This window comes from Mobula hypostoma, chromosome 16, assembly GCF_963921235.1.
Source record: "Mobula hypostoma chromosome 16, sMobHyp1.1, whole genome shotgun sequence".
NCBI lineage: Eukaryota > Metazoa > Chordata > Chondrichthyes > Myliobatiformes > Myliobatidae > Mobula > Mobula hypostoma.
This window is the reverse complement of record NC_086112.1, coordinates 24,911,547-24,927,818: the sequence shown is the minus strand read 5'-3', so window position 1 is coordinate 24,927,818 and position 16,272 is coordinate 24,911,547.

The window sequence follows — 16,272 nt, the reverse complement described above, 5'->3', positions numbered from 1 at the left end:
CATACAAAAGCGTCTAAAGATAAACATCAAACCGCCAGCAAGAAAAAGAAATGTACCAAAAATTTACAATTAGATCGTGGAGGAAATCTATTAATTAACTCAAATGATAATAACGAGCAAATGAGCCCCATCTTTTCTCAAAATCAAATAAAGGTTCAAAGGTTCAACATCTAATTTTCTCTAAACTAAGACATAGCATCACTTGAGAGAACCATTGTGACAAAGTGGGAGCTGATGTATCCTTCCACTTCAACAAAATGGCCCTCCTGGCTATCAATGTAACAAATGCAATAACATGTTGGTCAGACAAAGAAGTACCACAGATATTTTGAAGAATTATTCCAAAAACCACAGTTATCTATACCCTGTGATTAAGCAATCTTTACAAATTCAGCTTCAGTTCCACAATTTCTTTAATCTTAAAAAATTTAAACTTTGTGGTTTAATTTATCGAAATTACTTTTTAAGCCTTCTTTGAGTGACCCAATTCTTTTACTTTGGAAAAATAAAGGTATTAATTCTTTTTTGGATTTATTTAAAGAAGATAGACTGATGTCTTTTGAACAATTAGTTGATAAATATTCTCTTTCTTACTCACACTTTTTACAATACCTTCAAGTTAGACATTTCTTACAAAAATATTTAAGTAATTTTCCTTACATGTTGGATGCTGATCTGTTAGATACTATTATGAGTATGAACCCTTCGATGAAGGGTTCCATAGGAAGAATTTATAATTTACTATTACAATGGGATAAGCGTCCTTTATTTAAGATTAAACAAGACTGGGAAAAGGAACTTAACTTGACTTTTATGACAGAGGATTGGATGCGGATTCTGAAGCTGATTAACTCTTCTTCGATCTGTGCTAGTCATTCACTGATTCAATTTAAAATTGTACATCGTTACCATTTGATGAAGGAGAGACTGTCTAAAATATTTCCTAAAGTTGATAGTTATTGTGATAGATGTAAAACTGAGACAGCTACACTGACACACATGTTTTGGTCTTGTTCTATACTGGAACAGTTCTGGAAGTCAGTTTTTTCGACAATTTCTAAAGCACTTAAAATTAATTTACAACCTGACAGTGATAGTAAACCTGATTCTGATTCAGATTCTAATTCTGAATAAGTATTTTGCATCTTCCTTCCCTGTGGAAGACGGTAACAGTATGCTGGAAGTTTGGGGGCAATAAGGGGGCAGAAGTGTGTGAAATTGCCAATACTAGGGAGAAGGTTCATGGGAAACTGAAAGCAGATAAGTTACCTGGACCAAATGGTATACACCCTGGGGTTTTAAAAGAGGTGCCTGAAGAGATTATGAAGGCATTATTAGTGATCTTTCAAGAATCAATTGATTCTGGCATGGTTCTGGAGGAATGGAAAATTCCAAATGTCACTCCTCTCTTCAAGAAGCAAGAGAGGCAGAATAAAGAGATTTATAGGCCAGTTAGCCTGACTTCAGTGGTTGGGAAGTTGTTGGAGTCTATTGTTAAGTGTGAGGTCTCAGTGTACTTGTAGGCACTTGACAAAATAGGCCATAGTTAACATGATTTCCTCAAGGGAAAATCTTGTCTGAAAAATCTGTTGGAATTCTTTGAAGAAATAACAAGCAGAATGAACAAAGAATCAGTTGATGTTGTGTACTTGGATTTTCAGAAGGCTTTTGACAAGGTGCTGTACATGAGGTTGCTTAACAAGCAACAAGCCCATGGCATTACAGGAAAGTTATTCACATGGATAGAGCATCGGCTGATTGGCTTTTTCTGGTTAGCTGCCAGTGACTAGTGGTTTTCCACAGGGGTCTGTGTTGTGACTGCTTCTTTTTACATTATATGTCAATGACTTGGATGACAGAATTGATGGCTTTGTGGCTAAGTTTGAGGACAAAACAAAGATAGGTGGAGGGGCAGATAGTTTTGATAAAGCAGAGCGTCTACAGCGGGATTCAGACAGATTAGGAGAATGGTCAGGGAAGCAGCAGATGGAATACAGTGTCAGGAAGTGTATAATCATACACTTTAGTTGAAGAAATAAAAGGTAGACTATTTTCTAAATAGAGAGAAAATTCAAAAGTATGAGGTGTAAAGGGACGTAGGAGTCCTTGTGCCAGATTCACCAAAAGGTTAATTTGCAGGTTGAGTCAGTGGTGAGGAAGGCAAAAGTGAAGATAGCATTAATTTCAAGAGGACTAGGATATAAAAGCAAGGATGTTATGTTGAAGTTTTATAAAGCACTAGTTAGCTTCTCATGGAGCATTGTGAGCGGTTTTGGGCACTTTATTTAAGAAAGGATGTAGTGATGTTGGAGAGAGGTCAAAGGAGGCTTACGAAAATAATTCTGGGATTGAACTGCTTATTGTATGAGGTACATTTGATGGCTCTGGGCCTCTGTTCACTGAAATTCAGAAAAATGAGGTGTGATCTCAATATCAAATATTGGAAGTCTTCCACAGAGTGGAAGAGTCATTTAGCCAGCGTCATGGTTAAATGATGGATGTGATTGGGAGCTGAATGTCCAAGGATATATAGTGTACAGGAAAGATAGGAAGGTAGGTAAAGGGGGTTGTGTGGCCCTGATGGTAAGCAACGATATCAAATCACTTGAAAGAAGGGACGTAGGATCAGAAGAGGTAGAATCCTTATGGGTCGAGTTAAGAAATGGCAAGGGTAAAAAGACACTAATAGCAGTTATATACAGGCCTCCAAACAGCAGCTGGGATGTGGACTACAAGTTACAGCTGGAAATAGAAAAAGCGTGTCAGAAGGAAAATGTCGAGATAATTATGGGGGGTTTTAATATGAAAGTGGATTGGGAAAGTCAGGAAGATACTGGATCTCAGGAGAGGGAGTTTGTAGAATGCCTACAGGATGGCTTTTTGGAGCAGCTTGTCCATAAGCCCATTAGGGGATCAGATGTTTTGGATTGGGTGCTGCGTAATGAACCCGAGGCGATTAGGGAGCTGGAGGTAATGGAACCCCTTGGAAGTAGTGATCTTAATATGATTGAGTTCAGTTTCAAATTTGGAAAGGAGAAACTGGTATCAGGTATATTGATATTTCAGTGGAACAAAGGAAATTACAGTGGTATGAGAGAGGAACTGGCCCAAGTTGATTGGAAAAGTAAGCTAGGTGGAGGGACGGTAGAGCAGAATTGGATGAAATTCCTACAAGAAATAAGGAAAATGCAGGAAAAACATATGCCAAAAAAAAAAGAAAATCATGAATGGAAAAATGGCACAAATGTGGCTAACGGGAGAGGTTAAGGCTAAAATAAAAGCAAAAGAGACGGCGTACAAGGAAGTAAAAATTAGTGGGAAAACTGAGGACTGGACAACTTTTAAAAACTTACAGAAGGAAACTAAGAAAGTCATTAGGAAAGGAAAGATGAATTATGAAAGGAAGTTGGCAATTAACACAAAAAAGAATACTAAGAGTTTTTTAAAATATATGAAGAGTAAAAGAGTGACCCGGGTAGATATAGGACCGATTGAAAATGATACTGGAGAAATTATAATGGGTAACAAAGAGATGGCAGAGGAACTAAATGAGTATTTTGCATCAGTCTTCACAGTGAAAGACATTAGCAACATACCTGATAGCCAGAGGTCTCAGGGAATAGAATTAGGTACAGTCAAGATTACTAGAGAGAAAGTGCTTGGGAAGCTAAATGGACTAAGAATAGGTAAGTCTCCCAGACCGGATGAGGTGCACCCACAGGTTCTGAAGGAGGTGGCTCTGGAGATTGTGGAGGTATTGGAAATGATCTTCCAGGAATCAATAGACTTTAGCATGGTTCCAGACGACTGGAAGGTCCCAAATGTAGTTCCGCTGTTTAAGAAAGGAGGGAGGCAGCAAAAAGAAACTTACAGACCTGTTAGTCTGATATCGGTAGTTGGAAAGTTATTGGAGTCGATCCTCAAGGACGAGGTTATGAAATACCTCGAGGTGCATGACAAGATAGGCCCAAGCCAGCATGGTTTCATGAAGGGAAGGTCCTGCCTCATCAACCTATTGGAATTTTTTGAGGTAATCTCAAATAAGATTGACAAGGGAGAGGCTGTGGATGTTGTGTATTTGGATTTTCAAAAGGCCTTTGATAAGGTGCTGCATATGAGGCTGCTTAATAAGATGGGAGCCCATGGAATTACAGGAAAGATATTGGAATGGATGGAGCATTAGCTGATAGGCAGAAAGCAAGGGGTGGAAATAAAGGGATCCTATTCTGATTGGATGCCGGTTACTAGTGGTGTTCTGCAGGGGTCGGTGTTGGGGCTGCTTCTTTTTACAATGTATATTGATGATTTAGATTATGGATTAAATAGTTTTGTTGCTAAGTTTGCAGATGACACCAAGATAGGTGGAGGAGCAGGAAGTGTTGAAGAAACAGAAAGGTTGCAGAGAGACTTGGTCAGTTTAGGGGAGTGGGCAAAGAAATGGCAGATGAGCTACAATGTTGAGAAATGTACGGTTGTACATTTTGGAAGAAGAAATAATCGGGTAGATTATTACTTAGATGGGGAGAAAATTCAAAAATTGGGGACTTCCGGTTAAGATGGCGATAGCTTAAGTCACTAAAACTATTGCTCCGCTTTGTTTCATATACCTGTTTTCTTTTATTATACTTCTTACTCTTCCTCCCGCTATTGAATCTGCTGGCTGCACAATGAGTGTACCTAAGACTGCTAAATTGGCAAAAAAAGACATTCCATGGGAAGCCACCATGAATGAAATTGTGTTGCTGTTAGAACAAACCCGACAGGATATGTTTTCCCAATTTGGTGCGTTGGAATTGAAACTGGATAAACTTAACTCTACACTGGAGAATCACGCTCAACGTTTTTCACACGTTGAATAAGTTATGGAGAAGTTAGATCGTCTTTGTAAAGAGCTGGAAAAAGTTTGCTCTACCTTAAATGAGGACAATAGCAAATTAACTCTTAAAGTTATGGATCCTGAAAGCAGGAGTAGACGCAAAAATCTTCGAACTCTCGGTTTGCTGGAGGCTGTTGAAAGTGGATCTCCTGTTGGATTTTTCTCAAACTTTCTATGTGAGATTTTTGGAAGTGAAATACTATCAAGTCCTCCAGAGATCAATCGAGAGCATCGTATCTTTACATCTCACCCAGTGGACAGCCAGAGACCACGCCCAGTGATAATTCACCTCCATCGTTACCAAATCAAGGATATATTAATTAAAGAAGCTCACCGACGTAAAACGCTTCAATATAAAGATCAAACTATCCGTTTAGTAGAGGACTATGTACCTCAGGTTATGAGTCAACGTACTGAGTGCAGAGTAGTAATGAAAAGTTTTTTACAATTGTGGACTTCATCCTTCTCTTGCCTATCCAGCCCATCTCTGAATCAAGCTCAAGAACGGCGATTTTAAATGTTTCGATTTGGTTGCAGAGGCGCAGACCTTCATTGATAGCCTATCTGCTACTTCGAGTTCCTCAGATATGATATGATTTTTTTTCTTTTCAGCCTTTTTCGTTCTTTTTTGATAACGGTTATTTCCTTTTTTCTAATATTTTTATCTTTATCTTTTTTATTATCCATTTAATTCAATATATTTGTTTTTCAGTACGAACATTTTCACTTTTCTTAAACAGAGCTGATTGTGAAATTACGTAATTAGACACCTTTTAAAGGTCTTTGGAGATTTCATTTCAAAATGGAGTCGGTGTCGCATTAAGAAATTGTTATCGATTCATGAAGTGACGTCTTCTTTGAATAGTTTCTTGTTTTTTTTCAGACTTCAGTCTCCATTTTCTACAAATCTAGATTTTTTTTAAATTTAAGATGAAGCTGATGTCGCATTTAATTAATTAGTGGCTTAATTATGTTACATTGTCCTATTGAAGTGTTTTTTTCCATTTTCTCAATATTAGTTTCTATCTATTGTAATTTTAGTTCTTTAAAAGTTAATGAACTTTTTTTTTTTCTCTCCAGTTAGATTATTTTAACTTTAAACAGCAGTTGATACTGTACCTCTAAATTCAGTTTCAGGTTTGGATCAAAAATCCTTTCGAATGGATCTTCCTTTGGCAGTTTTTTTTTCCTGTGTTTCAAGATGCTACTTGTGTTTTCTTATTTTTATGATCCGGATGGATTACTTACTTAAATGTTAAAGCTTTCTTTCCTGTATAATTGGGTTTACAGATTATCATTTTTTTGTTTATCAATTCTAGCGGGAAGGTTGGGGTAAAGTTCTTTTTAGATCATTATCATATTTTAAGATTTATAAACTTTGAATGTATTGTTTTTTCTTATTAAGGTTAATTTTAGTTTGTAATTCTTAAAGCTTTTTGGTGTTTTTTTCATTACTGTATTAACTGTTGGAGTGGAGATAACTGAGATTTTATCTAACTGGAAGTTCAGTAGGGGGTTAGTTTTTCTAGGGGAGAGCTTGCTGCTTTATATTTGCAGCTTTCTTACTGTAGCTTTGGAGGGTGTGGGTGGGAACTCCAATGCTATTATATATGGAATTTTGGCTTATTTGCACTATACAGGACGTAATTTCGCCCTGTTTTTTTTTCTTCTCTACCTTTGTCCCAGAGTTGACATATAAATTTCAGAAATGGTTTAATGCCTGCTATCCTTTTTTTTATGTTCAATGGTTAGTCCATTGAACTTTGTAAGCTGGAATGTTAGGGGTTTGAATCATCCAGTTAAAAGGGCGAGGGTGTTCGCACATCTTAAACAGCTTAGAGAAGAGGCAGTTTTCTTACAAGAAACACATATTCGTTACTCAGATAATTCTTGTCTTATGGCACGATGGCAGGACAACACTTTCATTCAACTTTTCAAGCCAAGGCAAGGGGCGTTTCAATTCTTATAAACAAAAATGTTCCTTTTGAGCTTCATAATAAGATATCTGATCCTAATGATCGTTTTATTATTGTTTCGGGGAAACTTTATGATATACGGGCAGTTTTAGCTAACCTTTATGCTCCTATCTCAGATGATGTAGGGTGTTTTGACCTTTTATTCTTCATTGCCAGAACTAAGCCCATACTCTGTTACACTGGGTAGTGACTTCAGTTGCTGGTTGGATCCAGTCTTGGACAGATCTTCTATCCCTAGACAATTAAGTAAATCTGCTTTATCAATTCAATCTTTTCTTTCCAATTATGGAATATCTGATATTTGGCATTTTTTTTGTCCATATGAAAGAGATTACTCTTTTTTCTCACAAGTACACCATACATTTACTAGAATCGATTATTTTTTAATTGATAATCAGTTGATTCCATCTGTCCGTTCCTGTGACTATAAGAGTATATTGATTTCAGATCATGCCCCACTTACATTGTCTATAGTTCTTCCTGGTCTCCCTCAAGTAAATAAACACTGGCGTTTTAATCCGACCTTGTTGTCAGATAACGACTTTGTAAAATTTATGGAGGATCAGATAACTTTCTTCTTAAATACTAATACATTACCTGAAACCTCAAGTCAGGTTGTTTGGGATGCAATGAAAGCATATCTAAGAGGTCAAATAATTTCTTATACAGCAAATTTGAAAAAAAAGACTCAAAAAGAACGTTTAGAATTGATCAATCAGATTAAAGCTATAGACCAATTATATGCCCAGGTCAAGGATCCAGAGCTGTATAAGAAAAGAATGGAACTTCAAACTAAATTTAATCTTATTTCTACTTACCCAGTTGAACGCCAACTCTTGGGCAGTAAGAGTAAGTTCTATAATCATGGGGATAAATTTGGTAAGTCCTTAGTTAACCAACTTAGATGTTCTAAAGAAAAACAACACATCACTAAAATTCAAATGAGTAATGGGAATATTACTATGGACCATTCTGAAATTAATGATACATTCAGGAATTTTTATTCTTATCTTTATACCTCTGAATCCTTTAATAGTAATACTACTGTTATGCAATTTTTAAATAGTTTAAATATTCCTAAACTTTCTTCTGATCTCAAACATAAATTGAATGAGCCATTATCCTAAGAGGAAATATCCTCTGCTATTTCTGCTTTGCAGCCTGGTAAATCTCCTGGTCCTGGTGGGTTCTCTGCAGAATTTTATAAATCATTTTCCTCATTGTTCTTATCCCAACTTAGTTTAGTTTTTTTCTGATTCTTTTAAACAAAATAAATTGCCTGCATCATTTGATGAGGTTTGTACTATTCTTTTAGTGAAAAAAGGCAAGGATCCATTAGAATGTGCTTTATACAGGCCGATTCCTCTATTAAATGTAGATGTTAAAATTTTAACTAAAGTTTTGGCCTGTAGGCTGGAGACTATTTTACCCTTAATTATCTCTGAAGATCAATCTGGTTTTATTAAAAATCGCCTTCCTTTTTTTAATATTAGGCATCTTTTTAATATCCTATATTCACTTTCATCAGGGATTCCTGAATGTGTTATTTCTCTTGATGCTGAAAAGGCGTTTGACCGGGTGGAGTGGCACTGTTTATTTGCAGTTCTAGAAAAATTTGATTTTGGATATAATTTTAATAAGTGGATTAAGATACTATATTCTCATCCAATTGCATCAGTTTTGACTAATTCTCAGCAATTTCAACCATTTGATCTTAAGCATGGCACCTGGCAAGGATGCCCTTTAAGTCCTCTGCTATTTGATCTGGCTATCGAGCCATTGGCAACTGCGTTTCGCAGTTGTACTGAATTGACTGGGATCTGGAGGGGCAGTCTTGAGCACAAAGTCTCTCTATACACCGAAGATTTGTTACTTTTTATATCAAACCCGACCACCTCCTTACGTTTGATGTTTTCACTTAATAAATTTAGTCAGTTATCCGGATACAAACTTAATCTACATAAGAGTGAACTTTTTCCAGTAAATAAGGAAGCACAAGGATTAGAATTTCAAAATCTCCCCTTTAAAGTAGTAAACAATTGTTTTACTTATCTTGGTATTATGGTAACAAGAAATTATAATCGCCTTTTTGATGAGAATTTCAATAATCTTTTAAATTTTACAAAACAGAATCTAGCATAGTGGTCACCTCTGTCTATGTCTTTAATTGGGGGAATTAATATAATTAAAATGTATATTCTTCCTAAATTTCTATACTTATTTCAATCTTTACCTATATTTATCCCTGAAGTTTTTTTGATTCTTTAGATTCTATAATCTCGTCATGCCTATGGAAAGGTAAACAGCCTAATAAAGCTCATCTTCAAAAGCCTAAAAGAGAAGGTGGCTTGGCATTGCCTAATTTTTGTTCATATTATTGGGCAGCCAATATTCACAATATTATCTTTTGGTCCTACTTTTATAATCAGTCTATTTGTCCAACATGGGTGGCAATGGAATTGAACGCTTATAAGAAATTATCTATTTCAGCTTTACTTGGATTTATACTTCCTTGCCACTTACCAAAATTTATTATTAATCCTGTAATCAGGCATACTCTGAGAACATGGGCTCAATTTAGAAAATATCATGGCTTTCATAGTTTTTCCCTTTCTAGTCCTATTCCATACAATCATTTATTTCAACCTTCTATGCAGGATTCCACATTCCAAGACTGGTGTAGGAGAGGTATCAGGGGTTTTGAAGATCTTTTCATAAACAATCGGTTTGTGACTTTTGAACAGTTGTCTAATTTACTGAATACTCATTTTTTTAGATATCTTCAAATTAGACATTTCATTAGCCCTTTAATACCACATTTTCCTGAACAACCTGATAAAAATGTTGTAGACTTGTTTCTTCAAATGAACCCCTTGGGGAAAGGATTAATTTCCACTATTCATGTCAAATTTATAAATCTCAGACGAGCCCCTTGTGATAAAATTAAACCTGCTTGGGAGCATGACTTAGTCTTTCATTTGTCCAACGAGGTTTGGGATTCAATTCTTAAGTCAGTCAATTCAATTTCTTTATGTGCTCGTTTTGCAGTTTAAAGTCATCCACAGGGCTCATATGTCTAAAACCAAATTGGCGAAGTTCTATCCTGATACTAGTCCCTGCTGTGACAAATGCAAAGGAGGTGAGGCTTCCCTTATTCATATGTATTGGGCCTGTCCTACTTTGGAAAGATGCGTTTTTTAACTTTATCTTCTATATTAAATAGTCATTTGGAACCTGATCCTTTGATCACTCTTTTCGATATTTCTCGAGACCCTGACAAGCATTTGATCCCGGCTAAACAACGAACATTGTCTTTTGCCTCTCTTTTAGCTAGACGAGCAGTACTCCTTAAGTGGAGAGATTTAGTTCCCCCTGCCCATGTTCAATGGCTTAGGGATATTATAGAAACATAGAAAATAGGTGCAGGAGTAGATCTTGAAAAGATTTACCATTCACTTTTTAATTCGGACATAAAGTTCCATAAGGTGTGGGGACCTTTTCTTGAATATTTTCATAATTCTCACCTAGATTGACAGGTGTATTTTTTTTCTTCCCTTGATAGTCAGATCCTGCATTTCCAGCTTTCTTTGATTCTTTGATTAGGTAGCAGGCTGCTTTTTTTTTATCATTATTCATTTCTCTTTTTACTACAATATATAGTTCTGGCATGATAAAAGTTTATCTCAAATGTCCTTTCAAATATTTATACTTGTAATATAATGGTTGGCTTGGAGTTGGATATTGGGTGGGTTGGGTGCTTTCATTTCTAATTTTTCATTGTTAATATGGGTGATTTGCTCATTTGTCAAGATATGTATTATTGCTATTTTTGTCTGTATTGCAATGATCCTTCTATTTATACTATTGATTTTTTTCTTCTACGCTGTAGTTTGTAGAAAATTATAAATAAAATTTTTTTTTTAAGTGGGAAGTGCAAAGGGACTTGGGGGTCCTCGTGCAGGATACCCTAAAGGTTAACCACCAAGTTGGATCGGCGATAAGGAAAGTGAATGCTATGTTGGCATTCATTTCAAGAGGAATAGTGTATAAGAGTAAAGAGGTGTCGATGACGCTCTATGGGGCACTGGTGAGACCTCATCTGGAATACTGTGTGCAGTTTTGGGCCCCCTATCTTAGAAGGGATGTTCTGATGTTGAAGAGAGTTCAAAGAAGATTTACGAGGATGATTCCTGGGTTGCAGGGACTAACATATGAGGAGCGTTTGTCGGCTCTTGGACTGTATTCATTAGAGTATAGAAGAATGAGAGGGGATCTCATAGAAACATTTCGAATGTTGGAAGGGTTGGACAAGGTAGATGTCCAACCCTTGGTGGGTGAATCCAGGACAAGGGGCTACAGTCTTAGAATTAGAGGGTACCCATTTAAAACAGAGATGAGGAGAAATTTTTTTTTAGCCAGAGGGTCGTGGATTTATGGAATTCGTTGCCACATACAGCTGTGGAGGCCCAATCATTGAGGGTGTTTAAGGAGGAGATTGATAGGTATCTTATTAGTCAGGTTTATCAAAGGATATGGGGTAAAAGCCAGAAATTGGAACTAGATGGGAGAATAGCTTAGCTCATGGTGGAGTGGCGGAGCAGACTCGATGGGCCAAATGGCCTACTTCTGCTCTTTTGTCTTGTGATCTTGTGAGTGGATGTGGAGAGGATGTTTCACGATGGAGGAGTCGAAGACCAGAGGACACAGCCTGAAAATAGAGGGGCATCCTTTTAGAAGGAGGAATATCTTTAGCCAAAGAGTGGTGAACCTGTGGAATTCATTGCCATGAGCAGCTGTGGATATATTTAAATCAGGTATTTTTTAGGCAGTGGTTGATAGATTCTTGATTAGTTGGGGCATGAAAGGATATGGGGAGAAGACAGGAGATTGGGGCCGAGAGAGAAAATGGATCAGTCAGGATGAAATGGTGGAGCAAACTCAATGGGCCAAATGGCTTAATTCTCCTTCTGTATCTTATGGTCTTATGGGATGTACACAATTGAACTTCAGGACCTATTTGGTACCAAATGGCCCTATGACCCTGTTTGTCAGTCTCTATACTCCTTCTACGTGGTTAGACAAAAGAACTCTCAAGTCTATTCTGCCATTCAGCCAATTCATGGCTAATCTTTTACCTTGTTCACTTTCCTACCCATTGCCCAGCAACCATGCTCTCTAAAGAACTGCAAAGGTCACAATTTCCAGAGCAAAAAGTGTTCTCCCTGCTGTGACTACACTCCTCTCCAACCAGAGGTAGCAATTCTCTAATCACAAGTGTATATTGCCTGAGCCACTGTTTTTCAGAATATCTCATCTGAGTACTCCTATGCTTTTATTTCAAATTTCTAGCAATTTTGTTTTTGCTTTTAACTTAAAATAAGCCTCCTCTCTACACTTCAAGACTAGTCTAGGAAAATCAATAGTTTTGAACACTGACTGAAATCTACAAGTCTTGGGCAACTTACTCAGTTTGTCTGATTCATTCTGTCAAAGGGGCGGGGGGGCGGGGGGAGAGATATAATTACTGATTTCTTTAAGGCTCTGAAATAATGTGCACATGGCATGTCAAGTTACATCCTCAATAAATTCATTTTTAATTTACTTCCTACAGTATAAGCAGTCGTTGATTATGACTATAGAGTCATAGAATACCACCCCACATAACCAGGCCCTTCAGCCCAGCTAGTCATTGTCAAACTATTATTCTGCCTCATCTCATCGATCCACACATGGACCATAGCCCTCCATATCCCTTCCCATCCATGTACCAAGCTAAAATTCTCTTAAATGTTTCAATCAAAGGTTATCTGCTAATACAGAGCCAATGTCAGAGCAGCAACATCACTCCTTACCAAGTCTAATTTCCATTTATGTTTTAGTCGTCCTCATGAGAAATAAATGCATTGTTGTTATTGTTGTCTTGACATCCCAGCTCAGTTCAAAATGTGGTTTATATTCTGGAAAAATTCAGGTTCCTTTCATTGGAACAACAGGCTACTTGTTCTTTAGACTGAGGCAACCTTTGTTCAGGGAGCCAGGACCTCAAGTTCTCCACTGGAGTCTTTGCTCTTTCATAGCTACTTGATGGCCTGGTCCCACCTCAAGTGTTTGTATGCTTGGATTCTTGCAATAAAGGACCCAGATGCCCACAGGTGAATTTCAATCATCATCATCATCATTATTATGTGGCGTGTTGTATGACAGGGGATTATGATCTTGACCACAATTGTCCTTGGCAAATTTTTCTACCAAAGTGGCTTACCATTGCCTTCATCTGGACAGTGCCTTTACAATTCGAGTGACCCCATCCATTATCAATACTCTTCAGAGATTGTCTGCCTGGTGTCAGCGGTCGCATAATCAGGAAATGAGATGTGCACCAGCTGTTCATACGACCATCCGCCAACCAGGGCTTCACGTGATCCATTCAGGGCTGGGGGTGGGGGGTGGGGGGGGAAGAGGGGCTAAACAGATACTACACCTTGCCCAATGATGAACTGAAAGCTAACGGAGCAATGAAGCATGTTACACCTCCTTTAGCAGAGATGTATCTCCTCCCCGCCACCCATGATTCTGATAAAGTATCTTAACTTACAACAAAAGATTTGGTTGTGATGTCAGTGAGGTAAACAGACCAGAAATTTTTTTAAATATAGCTACCAGGTAACTAAAGCAAGATTAAGCACAGAGACACAAGAGACTAACACAAGTGTGTTACTGCAGATTCCAAGATACCAGAGTCTGGAGCAACAAACAGCCTTCTGGAAGAACTCAGAGTTGAGCAGCTTTTGAGAGGGAGAATGAATTGTCAATGTTTTCAATTGAAACCTTGCATTTAAAGACATCTTAAAGATTAAATTTATGTAATTGTAAAAGCTAAGTTTTAGCTTTTGATATTACATTAATTCTACAATATTTTTAGAAGTCACATTTTAACATAATGATGTTAACAACAGGAGGAAAAATAGTACATTTTAATCTAAAGGGAGGGCTTTCACATTGGGCAGTGGAAATGACAGGTTTTAATGTTTCTGCCCCTTTGTCTTGGTTGTTTGTTATGTATAGGTTTTCATAAGCCCTATTGTATATCTTTACTTTCTTGCGAATGCCTGTGTGAAAATGAATTTCAAAGCAGTATACTCTGGCATATACTGTATGTACTTTGATACTAAATTTTTACTTTGAACTTTGAATGAGGTAACTTTAAACTCTAAGAACTGTGCCCTGGGATAACTTTCTTTTAGGCTTCCCTGTTTCTGTTGCAATTTGGAAACCTGACTAGAGCTAGCTTTTGAGAGTTGGAAGCTGATAGCCATTAAAATATTACTTTCAGGGAGGTTTTTACAATTTTAACATTTTTTTTTAAATAGGGGAAGAACACAGCCCCAGCTTCTGCCTATGACACTTTGGATGGTTTTGTTCCAACCCATTTTGTACTTTCATCAATACATTAGTGTGGGAAATCATAGAAGAAGCCAATTATCTTCACTAACTGCAAAAGTAGTATTATTTCAATATCACCAAATATTGTTTAAGAACACAATGATTGGAGGCTTGGAAACACACCTATATACATTTGGGTTAATTTTCTGGAGATTTAAGAGTTAGCTTTCAGCAACGTCAGGGGGAGATTGAATTCCTGGGGAACTGAGCCACAACCTTTCTCAGGAGATTGAATAAAATGTTTGGAGTATGTAACAGTAAAATGTTGAAAGATCTTGTTTGAATAAATTAACAATATTTTGTCAGTTCATAATTCCTAGTGTTTTTTTATACTCAATAAATTTAAAAGTCATACACATCTGCCAATTTCCTTAATGGTAGGCTATTTTTATATTCTGGTGTGATTTAGTTTTGACAGCGATCATATACTTTAAGTTCAGGATGAGAGGAGCTGGTAGAATAAGTGCGGTTATGCACGCAGCCAACAAAATATAGAGTAGCTGGCAATCAATTGATGAAATTCAATCAAATGTAATGAGAACAATAAATATGTTTTCACAGTAAGTAGATAAATGTGATTAAATGAACCAATGAATTGAGATAACTCATTTAAAACAAAATGCATATCATTTTGTCCATGGTACTGGATTTGTTGCTTATTTTCCCCACCTATTACTTAACAAATGCATTTTTGCATATTCTCGGATAGATGATGGTAAATTCGGGAAAGTCCATGAAAAATCCTCGAAATGCAAAAGATCTATTAGTTATAATCTGGCAATGTTTTTCAGATTCAGTCACATACTGAATCAACCCATCGTGTGGTATTCCATTATTACCCCAAGGTTTTAATGCAGTAATTGAGAGAAGTTCTGATTTCTAAACTGAGGCGATGATTACTCATAGGAGTAAAATTTAGTGTCAGCTTTGGAGACAGTAAAACTGGAAATCAGGCAAAATTTTAAACAAAGAGTCACAGGGATATGCTGAAATACCACATACAGTTCATAATATACATGCAAATCAAATTTCCCCAAATTTCATATCATGTGAGTTAGTGATAATAAAACTGATTCATAACTCCGACCATCAATCCCATTTACCAGTTCTTGGTCTGTAGTCTTCGATACCTTGGGTGATCAGGTGCACATCTGAATACATCTTCAAATGGGTGACAGCACCCTTAATCAGAAACAGTTCCAGGCCCCCGAGGCTTTTTAGCCGGTTTTGCCAAAGAACTTGCCCCTTTCTGTATGACCCTGACTTCAATTCTCCACCCCAATCCTGCTCTGATCTCTCTGTCTTTGACCTTTTACAGCAGTCAAGCAACACTTTGTATGAACTCCAGGAACTCTTACTCATCTCCTGTCGAGGCGCATTGCAACCCATAGTGATTGATACTGAACTCAACAATTTCGGATAACCAGTCTTTCCTGGTACTAGATCATTGAATCTGAGTCTTCTTGGAAGCGTGCCTTTGCCTTTAAAAAGCCTATAACTTGTGCAGCTTTGGGGTAAATTGGGACTAATTGCTATCCCTACTACATACCTATAACTCAATAAATGTTGAGACCTTCCAATAGGATTTCAAAGCATTCATGAGCTTTGTGGCTTCTGCCTATATTCACTAGCAGCTTTTCCCCAGCCTCTTGCTAGACTTACGTCAAACTTTCTTTAGCCAGAGTATGGTGAATCTTTGGAATTCATTGTCACATAGGGCTGTGGAGGCCAAGTCATTGGGTAAATTTAAAACGAAGGTTGATAGGTTTTTGATTGGTAAGGGTATCAAAGGTTACAGGGAGAAGGCAGGTGGATGGAGTTGAGATGGATAATAAGTCAGCCATGATGGAATGGCAGAGCAGATGCAATGGGGTGAATGGCTTAATTCTCCCATGTTGTATGGTCTTATGGTCTTAACAAATGCATCTATTTACGTGCAAGTATTACCAGAATTTCAGCCCATAGAATTTCTCAGGA